Here is a 19,758-nt window from a genome sequence, read left to right as displayed (position 1 = left end):
ATAGGTCACTGTCCTATTGATACCAAACAAAAATAATCCAGACAGCTTTCAAGTTGTTTGCGCCCAATGTGTGAAACGTATGGTGAGGCGCTATGTTCAAAGAATAAATTCGCAAAAATAGAGTAATGCATCCATAAATACTACTGCTCACATAACCTAAAACCACGCTCACAAAAAACTTTATAGTCGTCCAACAATCACACGCTGTAAAATTTATGGTACTGAAGGATTTGCTTCTGCTAATCAATGAAGGCAAATAGAAACAATTTGATTACTTCTTAGCTCTTATGACTACGTAAATAAAATCACGCAGGCAGCTGAAGCTGAGCTTAGATGTGTATTGTTTTCCCATATAACATTCGGTGCTTGGTTGTGTTGTTCTGTTCGACAATCCCTGCTATATAATTTTTGGCGTTTTAAAAATGCGTCTGGTGAAGCAAATAATCCTTCAACAGAGCTAGAAAACGAACCAACCATTAGCGTTCCATCCACATCAGCCTGCCGAAGTATAAAAGAACACAAATTTGAAAGCTTCAAGAACACCAGCGATTACGCCCTGAAGACCATTTTCCACGTATTGACTTTTGTAAAATAATGGTTACTAAAATTAATGACAATCAAGGATTTTTAAGAAATGTGGGTTTTACGGATAATAAATGCAGGTTTATATTAGGTGCGAAACCCAATAGTAAAAACAATTGAATTTGGGCTTTAAAAAATCCACATCAATACATCGAAATCGACAAGGTCGGCAGTCCGTAAACGTCTGGATAGGGCTTCTGGATCATCGCATTATTGGACCATTCTTTATAAATGGCTCGTTGACAGGGGCGCGATTTGCTGACAACAAACGTGTTTCCAGCCATCGGTATGAACGAAGATCAACAAATACGGCTCCAAAAAAGACGGGGCACCTAGCCAAACCTTGCAACAAAATATAAGATTGTTGAGAAATCAATTTCAAGATAAATTAGTGAGCAAATTATGGAGACGTAAGCTAACCTGCTCGAGCCCCGGATATAAATCCCCGTAATTTTTTCCTATGGAAATTCATCGATGAGAATTTATATCGCGGTGGAAGAAGTTATCCAAATACTCAAGAGTTAAAAGAAGAAATACGTCAAATATGCACCCCAGTGACAACAAGAATATTAGCTGTTGATTTGAATCTTAAACAAAAGTAGAAACTCTGAATAAGAGAAGCCACGAACATTTTGTATGAGTTGAAACATCAAAACCGAAGTTTCTAAAAAACCAACACCAAAAAAGATTTCATACTTAGCACAAGATGTTCAACTTCAGAAATGTGTATCAATCGAAATTAGACCGTCGTCTTTTGAGTGTAAAAGTCAGCTAACATATCAACTACTGCCATTATTTTATTCCGATTACAGATAGAATGGTGACATGAACACTAACGATAAGAATGAAATGGAAAATAGATCACTACCACTTACAGGAACGAAGCTAAAGGAGAGAAAGATCAAACTATTTATGTACCTACTTTGTCTTTCTATTCAATAAGTCTTCCCGATTTTGACCAAAGTTTACAGTTTCTGCCATGGTGGTGAAAATGGCGGTTACCACATTATGTAAACAACGACTTACTGAAGTTTGGGATATACCAACGCGTAAATCTTTCCCTACCAATTTCTGATAACTACCTTGGCCCAAAAAATGTAACGCAGTCAAAAACTTGAAATTAAATAGTAAGTTAGGTATGAAGCCTTAAAATGTACATAATAGAGATCTCCAAAAAGTGAAAGTGTTTTGTTCCAATTCGAGTTTAGATTTTGTTTAACTTCAAAAAATGAAACACGTATTCACGAGGCAAAAATTGTCAAAAAAATGTGTCTTATAATCGAATGATAAGGAAATTTTATAATCGACATTTTTTATTAGTTTACCAATATGTAATTTAAGATGCTTGCGCTGTTTTATCCACAAAATTCTAAAATAATTTATTTGGTTTTCTAACCTGTTTTGAATCAATCCAAATACATATTGGGCCGCTTCCACATCTAATCAATACATTTTTTTAAAAAGGTTTCCAGGTATGTTGAATGGATCACTTTCGTCTCTTAACCGTCTATATACATTCTCATTAATTATTCTAAAACACCGTTTATAATTACGTTCGTATTAATAAATTTTAATTAATAGCAAAAAATATAAATATTAAATTTACCTTCGTTCCAATTCTTAGAAAATAATATTCCGGTTGTTATTCATTTTCACTAGGTTTTGTTTACGCAGAAAACAGGGATGTTTGGCTAACGGATGCTGCGAGGCCACTGTCAACGAACGTATGTTTCTAGCCATGAAAATTTGGCTTAACATGGGCGGAATTGTTACGAAATAGGTTTTAAACATCGACCACATTACTTAACATCGAGTGTTCGCCTTCAGTCATTAGCGCATGCGTAACATCGGCTGTTCAAATTTAGGGAATAACCTGTGGCAGCACCGTCTAGCTGCCAACCAGAAGACAGGAAGTTACCAAAACAGTAACTAGATGAAGGACACGATCGGCCTTAGTCGTCTTAAACGAGGGCAGTTTGCCGTTCTTCTTTAGAGAGATAACATGTTGTAATTTCGTGGCGTCATACTTGTTTTTCCTCCTTTTGTTTTGTTTTCATATTAAATAGTTGTTTTGATTAGCGAGTTTTATTCCGAACGTGACGATAAACAGCTAAAAACTTTTGATGTTCACTAACATACGATGTTACTGAACATCGATGTTACGGAATAGACCTCTAAATCTAATAGATGTAGACAAGCCCGGATTAAGAAAATTTGAGGCCCGGGGCTAAATTCTAAAAGAGGACCCATCGATAAAATTATGCAAAGAAAGCCTTACGTAGATTTGTATTTTTTTCAATTTTTATAGCAATTTTTACGTGGCAAGGGGCCCCTGGGAAAGTGGGGCCCGGTGCTACAGCACCCTTAGCCCCCCCCTTAGTCCGGACTTGGATGTAGACCTTGGAAATAATAGTAAGGTTGCTTTAAAAACAATCTTCAAAGTTTGTAAATAAATAGAATGCGCAGAGAATAGAGAACACAGTCAAGCATCGGTATTGTTGTTTTTAAAAAGAGTTCAAAAGTTCAAAGTCCTCGCAACATTTTGTTAAATTTTAACCATATTTTCGCAGATTAAAGTTACCTACGTCGGAAATCAACAATTTGAGCTTAGAACAAAAGTTTTGAAACGATAGACATCGTTGTTAGTCCTCCAAAAGGAATCTCCAAATCTTTAAAAAGTGAGGTTAGTTTGGACTCACGGTGATTAGCTGGGGTGTGATCATAAATGTACACATAATTTACACGAGTATGTGATTGTATATGATAGTGACGGTGCACAAGTGTGCAATGATAAAGGGGAAGTATTAGTTTGCAATCAAGCTGGTAAGTAACTTTTATACATTCATTATACAAGACAGAAAGTAATTTAAACAAACATTTCAGATAATACTGATAACAGATAATACAGATAACAAGCAGACCATGCAAATACTGCGACAGTGTTTACAGAAGACCATACGCCAAACACATCAAATTACAAAGTACTTTACAATTACTTAAATTCTTTGAAAAGCACGAAGCTAAATTTTCATCTTCTATCATGAAAAACGATAAAGCTTATGATATTGTAGCTTCAGACTTGAAATCGGCAGGTTTTAATTTCACAGGGAGCCAATGCCATGATAAAATAAAATATATGAACATGCGATATCACAAAAAATTGGACAATATGAGCGATTCTCGCAGTACAGGTTGCGCGCCTGTGAAATGCGAATTTTTTTAAAGAACTTGATAACATATTTGGAAAGAGACATTCCGCTAGACCAATTTCCCTTGCTTCTTCGTCTTCTGTAAATCCGTCCAGTGATTCAGAAGGTAATGATTTAATGAAATCATTAGTAATATCGTAGGCACATTTTTATACTTTTACAGCAGATCCTGAAATTGCTAAGGAACCTAAGAAGAAGTGTAAACTTTCGAAGTGGGAAGAAGAGTATAAAGACAGAGAATCAGCAAGAGAGCGTCGTCATCAAGAGAAGTTGAAGATGCAATAGAAAGCAATCGATTCCTTTAACGATGTGATGAGTAAAATTGTAGACAAACTGTAAAATATTTTTTTGCTGGAATTTAGCCATAAGATAAGCAAGCGTGCGACTTGAGGTACACTACCTATGTCCAATAATTTATTTTGCTGTAATCAACAAAAAGTGAACCTCAAGTCGCAGGCTTGAACATAAGAATTGGTTATTTGTTTCTTTTTTTTCAGAGTAATATTTTTTGTTGTCGTATTATAGATATCTAATTGACGAATCTAATAAAAATATTTTTCATATATTTTGATCTAATTTATTAATTACACGATATATGATATTATCTATAATTATTCATGTTGAGCCAATTTTTATATCTTCTGTCATTGCCATTCTCATCATTTCGTAAATACATTACATGTTGAGGTGGTTCATATTCTTCATTATGAAAAAATAAATTTCTTCCCTCTACTACGTATTGATGTAATAACTCATCATCGTTATCCAAACAAATGTTATGCAGCACACATGTCGCTTAGACTGAGGCTGGTATATAGTTGGTTTTATTCATATCTAGATATTTTAACCTACGAAATCTACCAAACAAAAGAGCAAACGTACTTTCAATGATTTGTCGTGTTTGTGATATAATTAAATTAAAATGCTTTTGAGCTCTAGTCAAATTACCTCTATCGATGGAAGGAGTAATGCACCAATTAAGATTAGGGTATGCTTTATCTCACACAATAAACTCGTTGCCAGGAAAGTACTGTTGTCTGTTTGCTGTAATGAGTCGTTTAATACAGTACCGCTCAAATGTATTTGCCCACTTAAAAATATAATTAATTATTTTGCGATTTTGCGGTTATTTCTGCTGATTCTGTGGTAAGCGATAATCATTGCACGCGTTTCCATATCTAACTTAACTTTTTTCACCATTTCGGTACAAAACTGCCAGTAATTTTTTGAGAAAAACTTGAAGAACAATAAACTTCAGCAACCACAAATTAAAGAAGTTTTGTTGTCAAACACCTTCACGATATTAAAAAAACGGTAAACGTCAATCAACACTTTCGTTTTTGCATTTATAGGCTGATAGATTGTGAAAATATGTGAAACGATTACTTTTATAAAATTTCTAAAAGTACATTAAAAAAATTAAAAAGTTAATATTTTCTAAAACATTAAAGAAAGAAAAAAATTACTGTTAGCATCGATCAAGTATATAAACATGAAAATAAAAAACGCTAAACAAAAGCGGAAGAAAACAATTATTTTGGAGTTACTTAAAAAAATGTTGGTGGGCAAATACTTTTGAGCGGGAGTGTAGGTGAATTTGCAATAATTCTTGTATCAGAGACTGAGCCTGGAAACCCAACAAAACAGTCAATAAAACGTCTTTCAGAGTCACAGACTGCCTGAAGAGTCATTGCAAATTGACATTTTCTAGTAACGTATGACTGGGGATCTTCCTGCGGAGCTTTAATTGGTACGTATGTTCCATCGATAGCTCCAACAACGTTCTCTACTCCAGCCATTAGTTGAAATTTTCTTTTTACTATATTTAGGCGCTCTCCCGATGGCCATTTAGTTATGCGAGAAGCCATCTGATTAAGTGCTTTCACGACTCGAGTAAAACTTACAGAGAGAGAACTTTTACCCATATTGAATCTCTCTCCGACAGATCTTTAAAAATTTACAAAGTTATTTTAGGCATATATTCAATATTTACCAACCGATAAGAATCTGAAGTTCCAAGAAGCCACAAAGTGGACAGAATCTGTCTTTTCGCATTTATTGTGGGTCTTCCTGACTTTGAAATATTCTGTAACTTTGGATGCAATATTCCAAGAAGCATTTCAAATGATTGTTTATTCATTCTAAAGTGACTTTGAAATTCTTCATTCTTCTTTATACATCAACAAGAATTGGCGGCAAGTACCAAAGTTGGGTTAGAAATATAAAGTAATTAAAATGACCAATACTACTGAATGTCTACTAAAATAAATGTTAATACGTAGATCAAGTGTTGAAAATTAACCTCGATACCTTCCGGGTGGTTGTTAGGGCTACGCGACTGGTGCACATAACCACGTAGTTAGCGTCGTGCGGGAAATAATGCGCTAATTCGGAAATGTTTATTCACCGTTTATTTGAGTACTGATATAGATTCTTGGTTCCTTTCAAATGGTTGTGAACCGACTCTTTACAGAGAAAGCAACCCTCCCAAGTAAACTGGGGTGGTTACGTAGGAGGTGCGTAAGCGCACTCTAAAGAATGACAAATATTAAGTGCGGCAAACGCCCTCTACAGCCTTAACCTAACAGTGGTTACCAATGATAATGGGGAGGTTATCCAAACCGGACGTAAAATTTGCCTCCAACAAATCTCTGGTAAAATAATGTTAAAGTTGTTTTGTTTTTATATCTTGATATTTTAAGCTGGTTCATTATATTTTATGGACCCAGACGGGCTCGAAACATTTAGATTTAGCGTCGAAACGAAGAAACCAGAAAAAACAAAAAATGGTCTAAAGAAGCCATATACATGCTCATAGAGCTTCGCATTAAATATGAAAAGAAATTTAGGTCCAAAACGTGTAAAAACGAAGTTATGTGGAAACAAATATCCGAAAAATATTGAAAAATGGAATTGACATGACTTCGACCCAATGTAACGATAAACGGCGGTATTTAAAAGCGAAATATACGCAGAAAAAAGATAATATGGGCGACAAAGGAACGGGGAACCCCCAACAGATTTCGAGTATTTCCAAATCATGGATAGTTTCTTGGGCCATAAAACAAATATAAAACCCATTGCAAAAGCATCTTCTATAATGGGTGATACAGGTAAGAGTTAAAACTACCACATGTTTGTATCAATTAAAAACGTTGTAGCAGTTCCTAGTACTTCAGCGGCTCCAGACGCAGATATATTAGATGATGAACCATGTAAAAAACGCAAAGTGGCCAGTTCTATCGCACCCCAGGTAAAGTCTAAGAAATCCCCTATAAACACATTAACCGAAGAAATTAAAACATCTGCAAGAATGCGTGAAGAAAATAATGAACGTCGTCATAGAGAAGTAATCGACGCAAGAAATCGTGCAATTACAGTGTTTGAACAAAAAATGGATGCTCTTCCTAATGCTATTAAAAAGTAGTTAGTTTTTTTAATTAACGTAATAACTCTATTATAATAAAGTTTTTTTTGGTTTCTTATTGTTTATAAGTTTATTTTATGTTGTTATTTAGTTATATATACACATATATATATATATATATATATTTGTTGAATTTGTTCAATTTTACCTATTTCTATAGAGATCCAAACAAATTTCATTTCGACGTGCTCTACCTTCTTCAACTACATGACTACATGAAAAGCAATGTTATCATTTTCATCATTAGGTAAAACGTTATTCATTCCTTAATGGATGTAATCATTGACAAAGAAATCATTGGAATCCAAACATAAATTATGAAGTACACAAGTACCGTCCCAGGAATAAAGTCAGTTCGATTCATGTCGAGATATTTTAATCTGCGAAATCTTCCAAATAACAATGCGAACGCTCGTTCTATAACTTGTCTGGTGGAATGCACCACGGGAACGTAGGATAAGCTTTATCGCCAATCAGAAATTCACCCTCGGGAAAACATGCATCAACATTATGGATTATTTCTCTATATAAATATATCAGAATGTCTAAAAATTCGAATATCGCCTACACTTCCAGGGAAACCAATAAAGATACCGGTGAATTTAAGGCTTGGATCTGCTACTGCTTGAAGTGTGAAAGCATAATTACATTTTCGTGTAACATAAGCTTGAGCATCATCTTTTGGAGCTTTAATTGGTACATATGTACCATCTACAGCACCTAGGACATTTGGCAATCTTGCTATATCAGAAAATCTTCTTGTAACGTCCATTCGACGTTGTCCCTCTGGCCATTTAATTATTCTAGGAGCAACAGAATTCAATAGTTTTATGGTTCTCACAAAAGCAATAGACAAAGAAGACTTCGCTAAATTAAATCGTTCGCTTACAGACCTACAATAAAAGTGGGTGTCAAATAATTGAAGAATAATAATCTTGCTCAATAAAACTACCTGTAAGAATCAGGCGTAGCTAATAACCATAATCCCGACAAAAGTTGGCTTTCAGGATTCATTCTATTTCTTCCACACTGAGTTTGGCGTACCAACTGTGGCCCAATTATAGTTAGAAGATGTTCATAAGCTTCTATTGTTATACGAAAATGTGTCTGAAATTGCTTGGACGTATATCCAGACACAATATCTTCAATATAATTATGAAAACGTTGGGGTGTTCTTAATTGTCTTTTTCTAGTAACTAATATCAATGCTGTCCATTCGTCTTTTTCACCACTCATTTTCGTCAGTTAATGGAATAGGAATATCAAATAACATATCAGTTGCTAATGGAATTAATATAGGTACAATAATAGCCAACGTGTCCTCCATTGCACCGACAGTAACACCGAAATAAACGCACAAAATTGTTCATACACCTGAAACCCTCGCGCTACACTCGGACAGCACCTTTAACAGCACTCTGACGTCACACACTCCAACAGAAAACTCATTTATAAACACACTCCTGGAGCTGAAGCGTGTTCGTAAAGTACGGTTGCGCGTTTTTTAGCGTTCGTAAACTCAAAAATTTTATTGACGTCACATCAAAAAATGAACTTTTAACCCGTTCTAAAACAAAGTACGAATCACATTTTTCGTCGTGGTAAGTAGGTGTATATTAGGGGGTATATGAAAAAATGTGCAATGCATTTTAAATGGGACTTTCCGTCGGTGAATGTAATGTTTACGGGTTGTCTGCCAATCGGGCGCAAATAAAGAGTCGCCATCTATCGGCGAGTCAATGGTTTGAAACTTGGGTAGATGTGTATGTGGTGTGTGCGTGTACTCGTCGAAATGTCTGTATCCTGAGAGAGGTTGTCGGTAGGAGGCGCCGTTTGCCGTTAGAACGTGACATTTTCGCGTGCGCGTCTAAATGGCGGGATATTTAAAAATCTCGTCGATCGCGCGCGCACCGAAATGAGAGGAAATTAAAAATGACTGAGCGCGCGCGCGTATTCTAAATCTTGTCGGGTGGTACCGGAAATATGTAAAAGTGTGTGGGAGAGAGAGTTCATATAAATTTGAGAAATGTTCTCCAATATTCACATCCATTTAAAAAATGGATCAAATTAAAATGTATATTAAAAGGCGATGGCCTAATGTGAGATATGTAAGTTGTTCATTTGTGTGTGTAAGTTTTTGCGTGTAAAGTATTTATTTATTTTTAGTTAGCAATAATTCCCGTGGAAACAATTCCGCCAAATGCAATTTGAATAGTGTTGGGAAACAACGCAATAGGGGTGGAACCAAATGGTTCGAACGGTTTATTTTTATATGTGGTGAGTATACATTTCAGTTTGATTTTAATAATTTATTTAATGAAATTACAGAAAAAGAATACCTTTGTATCCCTAAACATGTCTATGGGGTTAACTACAGTGTAGTAATGAAATATATAATATAAATATATATAATTATAAATCGATGGTGTTTTTTTTTTTTTTAATGAATTTATTCAATTAAAGTGAACATTACATTTTCAACATGATGCATCTTAAAGTGGAATATTTTCTTTTTACATTTAAAACATACTATTTCATTATATTGACCTACTAATAGATTTAATTCTGTTTCATTACAAATTGTATTTATTGACATAAATTCATAGTTGTTGTTATCGTAGTCATTATCTTGGTTACTTAAATGAGGTAGAAATCCATTTTCAAAACATAGTGTACATAAAAATATTCTGAAAAATGTATTAGTTGTGTCACTAAAAACTTTTTGAAATAAAATAATTCCTTTGCATATCGCATATTAAAATGCATTGCACATTTTTTCATATACCCCCTAATAATACACCTACTGTGGTATAGGAATGCGACGAAAGTGGTGAAACATGCGCAATGATAATGTTGATGCGAGTTAAATGTCAAATCCTATTCGAGGTTATGTTGTTATTTTATTTTGGGGTAACACTTAAGGTACTACTAAAGGTTATTCGCTATGAATGTTACTGCTGCAGCAACAATAGTGGTCTCAGTAGGGAGTACCAGTGAATTGTATAATCAAATGTTTATGATGGTGAACGAATCTGACGATGAAGAAGAAATTCTAGTTGCAGAGGCTATTTCCACTTGACAACGGCGACGTGTCGCAAGAGGTCAAATAAGGATTCCTAGTCGTGTTCAGTTATTTGTGGAAGTCACTGTTGTAAATTGTAATGATAGAGAATTCCAAAGTCATTTCAGAGTAACAAAGCCATGTTTTGAAGATCTTTTAAGGCTTGTTGCTCCTCAATTGGAAAGTACAACGGTTATGGGTCGTCTAAGTAATTGATCCTAGAAAAAAGTTACTAGCTGTTCTTTACCAACCAGGAGCGTTCGCCAAATCCAAAATGAAAAAGGAATTTCATCCACATCAGCCCACCGAATTATAAAAGAACACAAATTTATAAGCTTCAAGATGCAAAAACACCCGCGATTACGCCCCGATGACTATTTTCCACGTATGGACTTCTGTAAAACAATGGCTACTAAAATTAATGACAATCCAAGAATTTTGAATGCACGTTCACATTAAGTGCGAAACCCAATAGTCAAAACAACCGAATTTGGGCTTTAAAAAATCCACATCAATACATCAAAATCGACAGACAAGGTCGTCAGTCCGTAAACGTCTCGAGGGCTTCTGGGTCATCGCATTATTGAACCATTCTTTATAAATGACTAGTTGACAGGGGCGCGATACTACCAATTGCTGAGGAAAAACGTGTTTCCAAATTGCAAATTTGGAGATGTAAACTGGCCTGCTCGATCCCCGGATCTAAATTCCTGTGATTTTTTCCTATGGGGATTCATCAATTAGAATTTATATCGCGGTGGAAGAAGTTATCCAAATACTCAAGAGCTAAAAGAAGAAATACGTCAAATATGCACCCAAGTGACACCAAACAAGCAGAGCGACAGTGATGTCACGTGATTTTAGAGAAAACGTAGTAAACTACATCCGAACTCACAACCGGTAGTTGTTAAACTTCAATATCTGTCAAAATAAAACCCTTAAAAAAGTGCAGGTGGTGAAATGAATTTCAAAAAGCTTGTTGTAAATTTTGCAAAAAGTATACTGTTAGATACTTATATTCGTTCAATATCTGAAAGATTTAACGTCAGTAAAGCTACTTGTAGGAAAAATTTTATACCGAACCTGTCGTCTTATTTTGAAGATGAATAAAGCTATTGCTATTATTAACACGTTGACTCCCAACGTGTTTATGAAAAATAAGGTCCATGATGCCACTTTGGTTTTATTATTTGGATTGTTTTAAAATGTTTTAAAACATCATTTGTTTTATTAAATAACCTTCCATTTAAATAATTTTTCGCAAATAAACTTTTTTCTTGTGTGGTGACACATTGGTCTCACGCGGCAATCCGTAGTTACCCAAGACAAATTATGCCGTGTGAGACCAATGTGTCATCACACTCCTGTTTTGACTTGTATAATGAATAATCCGTATTGCACCACAAAATTTCTTGTTTGAACTTACATTTGTGAGTTTGGGTGGTGGTAATCGGCAAAGCATTGTCTTAATCTTTACTGTGTTCTAAAACTGTGAACCCAAAATGTCTTACGAAAAAGAACAGAAGGATCTAGAAAAACTTCTACAAGAATTTCTTTCAGATGAAGATGACACTGCGTCTTTATATGGTGATACTTATTTATTCGACGAGTATTCACCTAGCACAGACGAATTTGATAATTCATATCAATCTTTAGATACAAGGAGAAGATAAGTAAAATTAAACATTTTTTTTATGACAAAATTCTATGACATATTCAAATATTTTATCCGCTCAGCATAAATAATTTTTTTAGCAATATTTTTGTTGTTCTAGGGTGAAAAAAAAACAGCTAAAAAAGAATGCTCAAGTTTAATCATCGCTCTGATGATAATAGAATTGCTATCGAAACGCGCGTCATCATTTTTTGACAAAATTTGACAAAACATCAGAGGAGAAGACGATCAGAAAGGCAATTTCGGAAGAGACGTTTAACGTTCCGCAGCCACTGTTCATCTACTTATCTCAATTGGGCAATTACACGGATAGCATGGGAAAAGAGACTCGTCTCGATATTCCACCGCTTCCAACAACCGTGGTCCACCAATTTGGTGGGTATCACGCAAATGCTGTGACAACCGACAGTCATAACCTATTCGAAGAAGTGCCGTCCTTAGGGATTGCAGGGGATATGGTAATGGCTTTGGCATCGCAGCCGGATGAACCAATTCCAAATTTTCACATAGCAAAGCCGCGTGACACAAAATAAAAAAATTCATTTTGGAAATTTTTGGTAAGGTTTTTCTTTACGTTCAAGTGTTACTTTTATTATTTGTTACAGATGTTTTGCAAGTGCAATATTCTAAATCGATGACAAACGAAATGGGGAGGAAAAAAAAAATTTTTCATTTTACAAAAAAATAACAAAGGAATAATATTTCTTGCTTAATTTAAAATAAATAAATCTTTAATTCAAACTTTAATATTATCAAGCTGTGTTCTTAAAATTGAAAAAAACAAAAAATAACAAAGAACTTTTTGTAACAAACCCAAACGGAGCCCCTAACATACGAGCGCCCGAAAAGGAAGGGGTACTGCTGACGGGACGCGGGAAACGGACAGTACCACCCGAGTAACGGAAGAGTGTACATCATTGATTGGCAAATTCGTTAATAAATCCATTATTCTAATTTTTGGTGCCGTTCTTTGAGCCCTACACAAGAAAATCCGTTACAGTGCAGCGGCAGGATTCACTACGTGCCTTGACGCCACTTTTCGGCCAGTTTTTCACAAGTTTTTGAGACAACGCCCAGATTACGTAAGAACGTAAATTCAGCTATTGTGCTTAATTATTACTCTACATAATTTTGAGGAACGAACCTCAACATTCCCTTGAGGAACGAACCTCAAGAATTGATCCTTTTGAGGAACTAACCTCAAAATTTCCTTGAAGAACGAACTTCAAGAATTGACCGTTTTGAGGAACGAACCTCAAGACTTGACTTTATCGAGGAATGAACCTTGATCGTCTTGAAGAACGAACTTCAAGAATTGACCGTTTTGAGGAACGAACCTCAAGACTTGACTTTATCGAGGAATGAACCTTGATGGTCTTGAAGAACGAACTTCAAGAACTGACTGTTTTGAGGAACGAACCTCAAGACTTAACTTTATTGAGGAATGAACCTCGATCGTCCTGAAGAACGAACTTCAAGGACTGACTTTTTTTTGAGGAACGAACCTCAAAAACCGACCGTCTTGAGGAACGAACCTCAAGAACTGACCTTTTTGAGGAACGAACCTCAAAAACCGACCGTTTTGAGGAACGAACCTCAAGAACTGACCTTTTTGAGGAACGAACCTCAAGAATTGACCATTTTAAGGAACGAACCTTAATTAGCATTTAGTTGACAATATGGGCAAGCACAAAAAGCGTCACATGGACTCATCCAGTTCAACCGATTGTGAGTCAAGTAGTGAAGGGCATAGAACACACCAAAACAAGAGACTTCGACAAGAGAGGCATACAGAAAGTAATTTCCCGAGATCCAAGGTCGTGGTGCCAACATCTTCTCGCAGCGATAGCGAAAGAATAAGAGAACTCGAAGAAGTTGTCGACAGATTGTCAAGAGCAAGTAACCCTTCGACAATCTCGTATAGAATGACCTCTGATGCCATTCCTGAGTTTGACCCAGCAATCAAGGCGATGACCATTACTAAATGGTTATGTAAAATTGAACAGCTTGGGCGAATAAATGACTGGTCTGAACTCATCATGATACAACACATGCAGAGTCGTCTGAAAGGTGTTGCAAGAAACTGGTACGACAACCTAACCACATACGATCATACTTGGGAAGAATGGAAAGTCTTACTGACGAGAACTTTTCCTGAGCACAAAGATTTTGCTCATTTGCTTCGAGCTATGATGGACAGAATTAAAAGACATGACGAGTCGTGGGCACACTATTTCTTTGAGAAAATGGGACTGATTAGGGCATGTCAAATTTCTGATGTTAACGCCATATCATGTGTCATTGACGGTATTGATGATACTATGATAAAAACAGGCGCCAGAGCGGGACGTTACAGCAGTCCAGAGTTACTGTATTCAGAGTTCCTTGCAGCTCTCCCATCCACTGAAAGATCCGATCGTTGTAAATCAGATTTGAGAGGTAGACTAACTCAAAGGCGATTCGGTAACACACAGAAGTTTTCGAGGGACAGAGTCTCAGTCTCCCATAAGTCTGGAGATAAGAACAGAGCAGACAACAAAACCTCAGGCAGAACTGTCAAATGCTTCAATTGTGGCGACGTTGGTCACCTGGCTCATCGGTGTCCAAAACCTAAGAAGAGATGTTCTAACTGCAGACTGCTAGGACATGTGACATCTGATTGTCCTGCGACGAAGACGAAAGGAACGAACAGGGTGCTGCTTGTGAGGAACGACGAGATAAGGGTCGTCCCAGAATCGCAAGATGTAACTCAAGCTTTCAACGCATTTGCTCCAAAGGTTAATGTGACCTTATGCGCAGTCGAGACAACCATCATCCCACCAAAGTACGTTGGGTATGTTCCTGTTTTCTGTAAGGAAGAACATCAGGGTGATGTATTTGTTGAGGGACGAGTACGAACTCTACCTAACAGAGACCATTTTGTCACCCAATGTGTTGTGTCTGCACCAAATGGGGTTGTGTCCATAATGAACACGTCAGAAAACCCAGTTGAGTACCGCTCCTCTCAAGTTGTTGCCAGAGGAAGTATTTGTTGCCAGGAACGCGAACCTGACAAAATTCAAGTTTTAACTGCCGATGTCCGGAAACCATTCGAATTACCAGACATCAATCTTCAAGTCAACAGCCAACTGAGTGATGAAGAAAAGCTCGCTTTGCTTAATTTACTCAACAAATTCAGACACTGTTTCGCTCAAAATTTGAATGAATTAGGAAGATGTAAAGACGTAGAGATGGAGATTCACTTAAATGACGATCGTCCGGTGACATATCGACCTTACAAATTGGCATTTTCTGAAAGAACCAAACTTCAAGAGATTGTTAAAGAACTTGCGGACAACGAAATCGTGAGAGATAGCAATTCTCCATACGCCAGTCCAATTCTACTTGTAAAGAAGAAGTCCGGAGAAACACGGCTATGTATTGACTATCGAGCTTTAAACGCGAAAACAATCAAGGACTGTTTTCCACTGCCAAGGACGGACGAACATCTGGATCGTCTTTCTGGAAGTCGATACTTCACAAGTTTGGACTTAGCATCTGGTTACCATCAGATTCCAATTGCAGCAGATTCCATCAAGAAAACGGCGTTCATTACACCTGATGGTCATTACGAATATCTGAGAATGCCATTTGGCCTAGTTAACGCTCCAGCTGTATTCCAGAGGACCGTCAATAAAGTCTTAGGTCCATTACGATACACTCAAGCTTTGGCCTACATGGACGATGTGTTGATACCATCGAAAGATTTTAACAGCGGTCTTGAAGCATTGGAGAATGTTCTTGAGGCATTTGGAAACTTTGGTCTGACACTCAAGTTATCAAAGTGCTTCTTCTTCCAAAGAACAATTGAGTATCTGGGACACGAAGTAAGTCAAGATGGAGTCAAGCCCGGAACGAGAAAGATTAAGGCCGTTGAACAGTTCCCGAAATCAAAGAACGCTCATGAAATAAGGCAATTCATTGGACTTGCCGGGTATTTTAGAAGATATGTTAAGAATTTCGCACAAATTGCAAGACCCCTGACGAAACTCACTCGAAAGGACGTAACTTTTGAGTGGGCAGTAGAACAAGAGAGGGCATTTGAAGAACTCAAGAAGCGGTTAATTGACCGCCCGATATTAGCTTTGTACAACCCGAAATCAGCAGTAACTGAAGTACACACGGACGCCTCTAAATGGGGAATAGGTGGAATGCTTATGCAAGGTCCTGACAAAGTTAACCTCCACCCAATTCAATACTACAGTCGACAGACGTCGAAAGAAGAACAACGATACCATTCTTATGAACTCAGAACGACTTTTTCCAAACGAGACCTCTTACCACGAGTAGGAAGATGGTGGTTAGAAATTCAAGAATATGACTTCTCTGTTGAATACAGACCAGGGACTAAAATGTGTCATGTAGACGCTCTCAGCCGAAACGCACTTGATGATCGAGTAGAAGTTGCTTACATTGATATCTCTGACTCTGACTGGATACTGTCTACACAGTTAACTGACGAGAGATGCAAGTATCTCAATGAGGTATTGAGGAGGAAACCGGTGGATAAAGAAGAAGCAAACATTCACTCGGAGTTCCAGCTAAATGACAACAGGGTGTATAAGAAAACACTCTTGGGTCCCAAATGGTTGGTCCCCAGACATGTTCGCAACCAGATTCTAAAATTCAACCACGATGACAAAGGACATTTTGGAACAGAGAAAACTCTAGACACAATCAAAGACACCTACTGGTTCCCAGGCATGAGGCGCTACACAAAGAAATATGTAGCCAGTTGCCTGCAATGCCAGTATAAAAAGGGGAAGACCGGGATGAAGCCAGGATTTCTGAATTCAATAGAAAAGATTCCCGAACCCATGGACACGATACACATTGATCATCTTGGGCCTTTCGTACGAACCAAGAAGAAGAACAGCTACTTAGTGGTTGCTGTCGATGGCTTTACTAAGTTTGTCTTCATGAAGCCTGTACAAAGTACAAAAGTTGCGCCAGTTATCGTATTCCTGAAGGGCATATTTGAAGTGTTTGGCGTCCCACGAAGGATTGTTTGCGACAGAGGTTCCGCTTTCACAAGTAAACGGTTTACAAGTTATAGCCAAGAGTGTGGAATTAAGACGATATACACAGCGACGGCTACTCCCAGGGCAAATGGCCAGGTGGAACGGTACAATCAAACAATCATCAGTGCCATAATGACGTCCATGAAAGACGAGGAACATTGGGACCAGACAGTCACTGAAGTTCAATTTGCATTGAACAACAGCATTAATACTGCGACCGGTAAAAGTCCATACCAGTTGTTTCTGGGTTACAAACCTAGGGCAGCAAGTGATGCATTTATGCAACATACCGTGCAGAGCGGTCAAGGGAACGAACCTTTGGCTGAAATGAGACGACAGGCTGCAGAAAGAATCAGCAGTGAACAGGCAAAACAGAAACGAATCTTTGACCAGAAAAGGACCAGGCCGATCGAGTACAAGGAAGGCGATCAGGTCCTGATCAGGAAACCAGTTCTTACCAACGACGGGAAAAGTAAGAAGACCCTGTCAAAATACCACGGACCATTTATAGTGGTGAAAGTATTACCTCACGAAAGGTATTACATAGAAGACCTGCCTGGAGCAGACAGATCCCAAAAGTTCTACAAAGGGATATGTGCAGTGGATCGAATGAAACGATTCACAATAAGCAATGACTCTGACACGAAATCAGAATCATGTGATGAAAGCTCACAGTAGACGAATACTGTTGAGAGGACCACATGTGAGGTGTGAAACGAATCACACACTCACGAAGGGAGTATTTACTAACAAGGGTTGATGTGCTGTGTTACAGGCTTGACTCGAAAGTCAAAGCCTTTTGTCTGGGTTGTCTTGTTGTTGGGATTTTCTTCTCTTTTAGGTCACCCAGCCGAGAATGGACCCTATTATTTGCTGATTTACTAATTGCTGTTGAACGTTGGGTTATGGGGCAATTTAAAATTGGATTTATTTCTAATTATGGTTTGTCTCTAGGTAGCCTTAATCTGCAGGGGCGCAGATTGAAGTAGCGTGGCCGACTGTAACAAACCCAAACGGAGCCCCCAACATACGAGCGCCCGAAAAGGAAGGGGTACTGCTGACGGGACGCGGGAAACGGGCAGTACCACCCGAGTAACGGAAGAGTGTACATCATTGATTGGCAAATTCGTTAATAAATCCATTATTCTAATTTTTGGTGCCGTTCTTTGAGCCCTACACAAGAAAATCCGTTACATTTTTTATTTTTAATTTTGCAAAAAAGGAATGAATTTTGTTTTTTAACTCAAACCAATTTCCACTATTTGATTGACCCATTACCTATTTCAGCACATAGTTCAATTCTGACTCGTAATTCTTTAAGACTGTTTCGAATTTTCTCAATTATTGTTTAGGATGCAACTGCATTTCTTATCCAATTTTTTAATACTTACGGATTATTGCGTAAATTTTCCTTTAATCTTTAACGCACCATTTGATATTGTGAATTCACAGCCTGCTATTATTTAATACGATTTTAAAATTTAATAAATAAAAATAATGAAAAAATGTATGTAAATGGAAAATTTATTTAATAAATTGGGGTTTGACACCGTCTTTGGACTGACTTCTTATAATAGATTTGGAACTAGGAGAAAAAACAATCGACCAATAATCGAATCTCGAATGGAATTAATACTAGCCATTTATACATCCAGCGGGAAGATAATTTGAGTTTGCGCACCAATGACCGACGTTTTATTACGTTTGCGACTGACCAGCTGTGGCTGTTCGCTGTTTTGTGACTTTTGTGTTTTTGCAGTCTTGATAAAAATGATAAAAAACAATATGGATTTAAAAGAGATAATTAACGATTTTCGTGAGTTACAAGCGTACCGCAAACGGATCAAACACCAAACTAAAACTATAAAAATGTCGCACGTAGCTCGTGTTAAATTGGAAGAAGGAACACAACCACACACAACATTTGTCGTCATGCGTTGTTGCTAAGGTTGATTTTTCATGAACAACTTGCTATGCTATGCTTGAATCCTGTATTTTTTTTGTATGTACCTCATCAACAATTTTTTTTGCAGTAACCCCGAAGTTAATCAATGATATTGATATTTAATACAGTCAAATAAGGCGAAATTAATGGCAAACCTCGGAATTTGACTGGACTAATTGCAGTGAACCAGGAGTGTAATACAATAATAGATTATTTGATTGTTACTTTTATTATTCCATTTTTTTTTTGTTTGTTTAATTATAAGTATTAAGTACATTACTATTCTTTCTTTTGTATAAATAAATAAAATGGTTTGAAATATTTTCTTTTTTAAACATACCTTTGAAAACCAGGCAAAATCTTTGAAAAATGTTAATTTTAAAATATACTTTAAAAACACGAGTTAGATGCTTAAAAACAAACTGTTCTGAAGGGGCCAAAATGCATTAACATGTAAATACTGATATTCCAGACGGCTTAGAACAAGGTAAAATTGCTAATTTTAAATGTTTTTAAAAGGGAAACTTGTTTGTACGAAACCGTATTCACTTTTGATAAAACAAGATATGCAGGGTCCGGCAACACTTGTGTCCACCCCCAAAATCGTCTTTAACTTTAAAGACAAAATTTTAAAAAATTGCATACGCTCACAGTTGACGAAGCTCTAGAAGTTGACAATTTTTTTTTATCACGGTTTGTTCAGCGTCGCGACGCTCAAGAAGTCTAATTTTTAGCGATTTTTGAGTTTTTGCGAAAATATTTCCGAATTCAAATTTTTTTCGACATAACGGTAACAAAA

General features: G+C 36.8%; 1 pseudogene; it reads right to left on the bottom strand.

The window, feature by feature from the left end:
* Nucleotides 1–7,362: 7,362 nt before the first annotated feature.
* LOC148166788 (uncharacterized) lies at nt 7,363–9,268 on the bottom strand (annotated as a pseudogene).
* Between the last annotated feature and the right edge of the window lie 10,490 nt (nt 9,269–19,758).

This window comes from Gnatocerus cornutus, unplaced genomic scaffold (assembly GCF_029298725.1).
Source record: "Gnatocerus cornutus isolate USDA-ARS CGAHR unplaced genomic scaffold, icGnaCorn1.1 Chromosome13, whole genome shotgun sequence".
Taxonomy (NCBI): Eukaryota; Metazoa; Arthropoda; class Insecta; order Coleoptera; family Tenebrionidae; genus Gnatocerus; species Gnatocerus cornutus.
The sequence above is the reverse complement of the archived record's forward strand: the minus strand, read 5'-3'. Positions and strand labels throughout refer to the sequence as shown.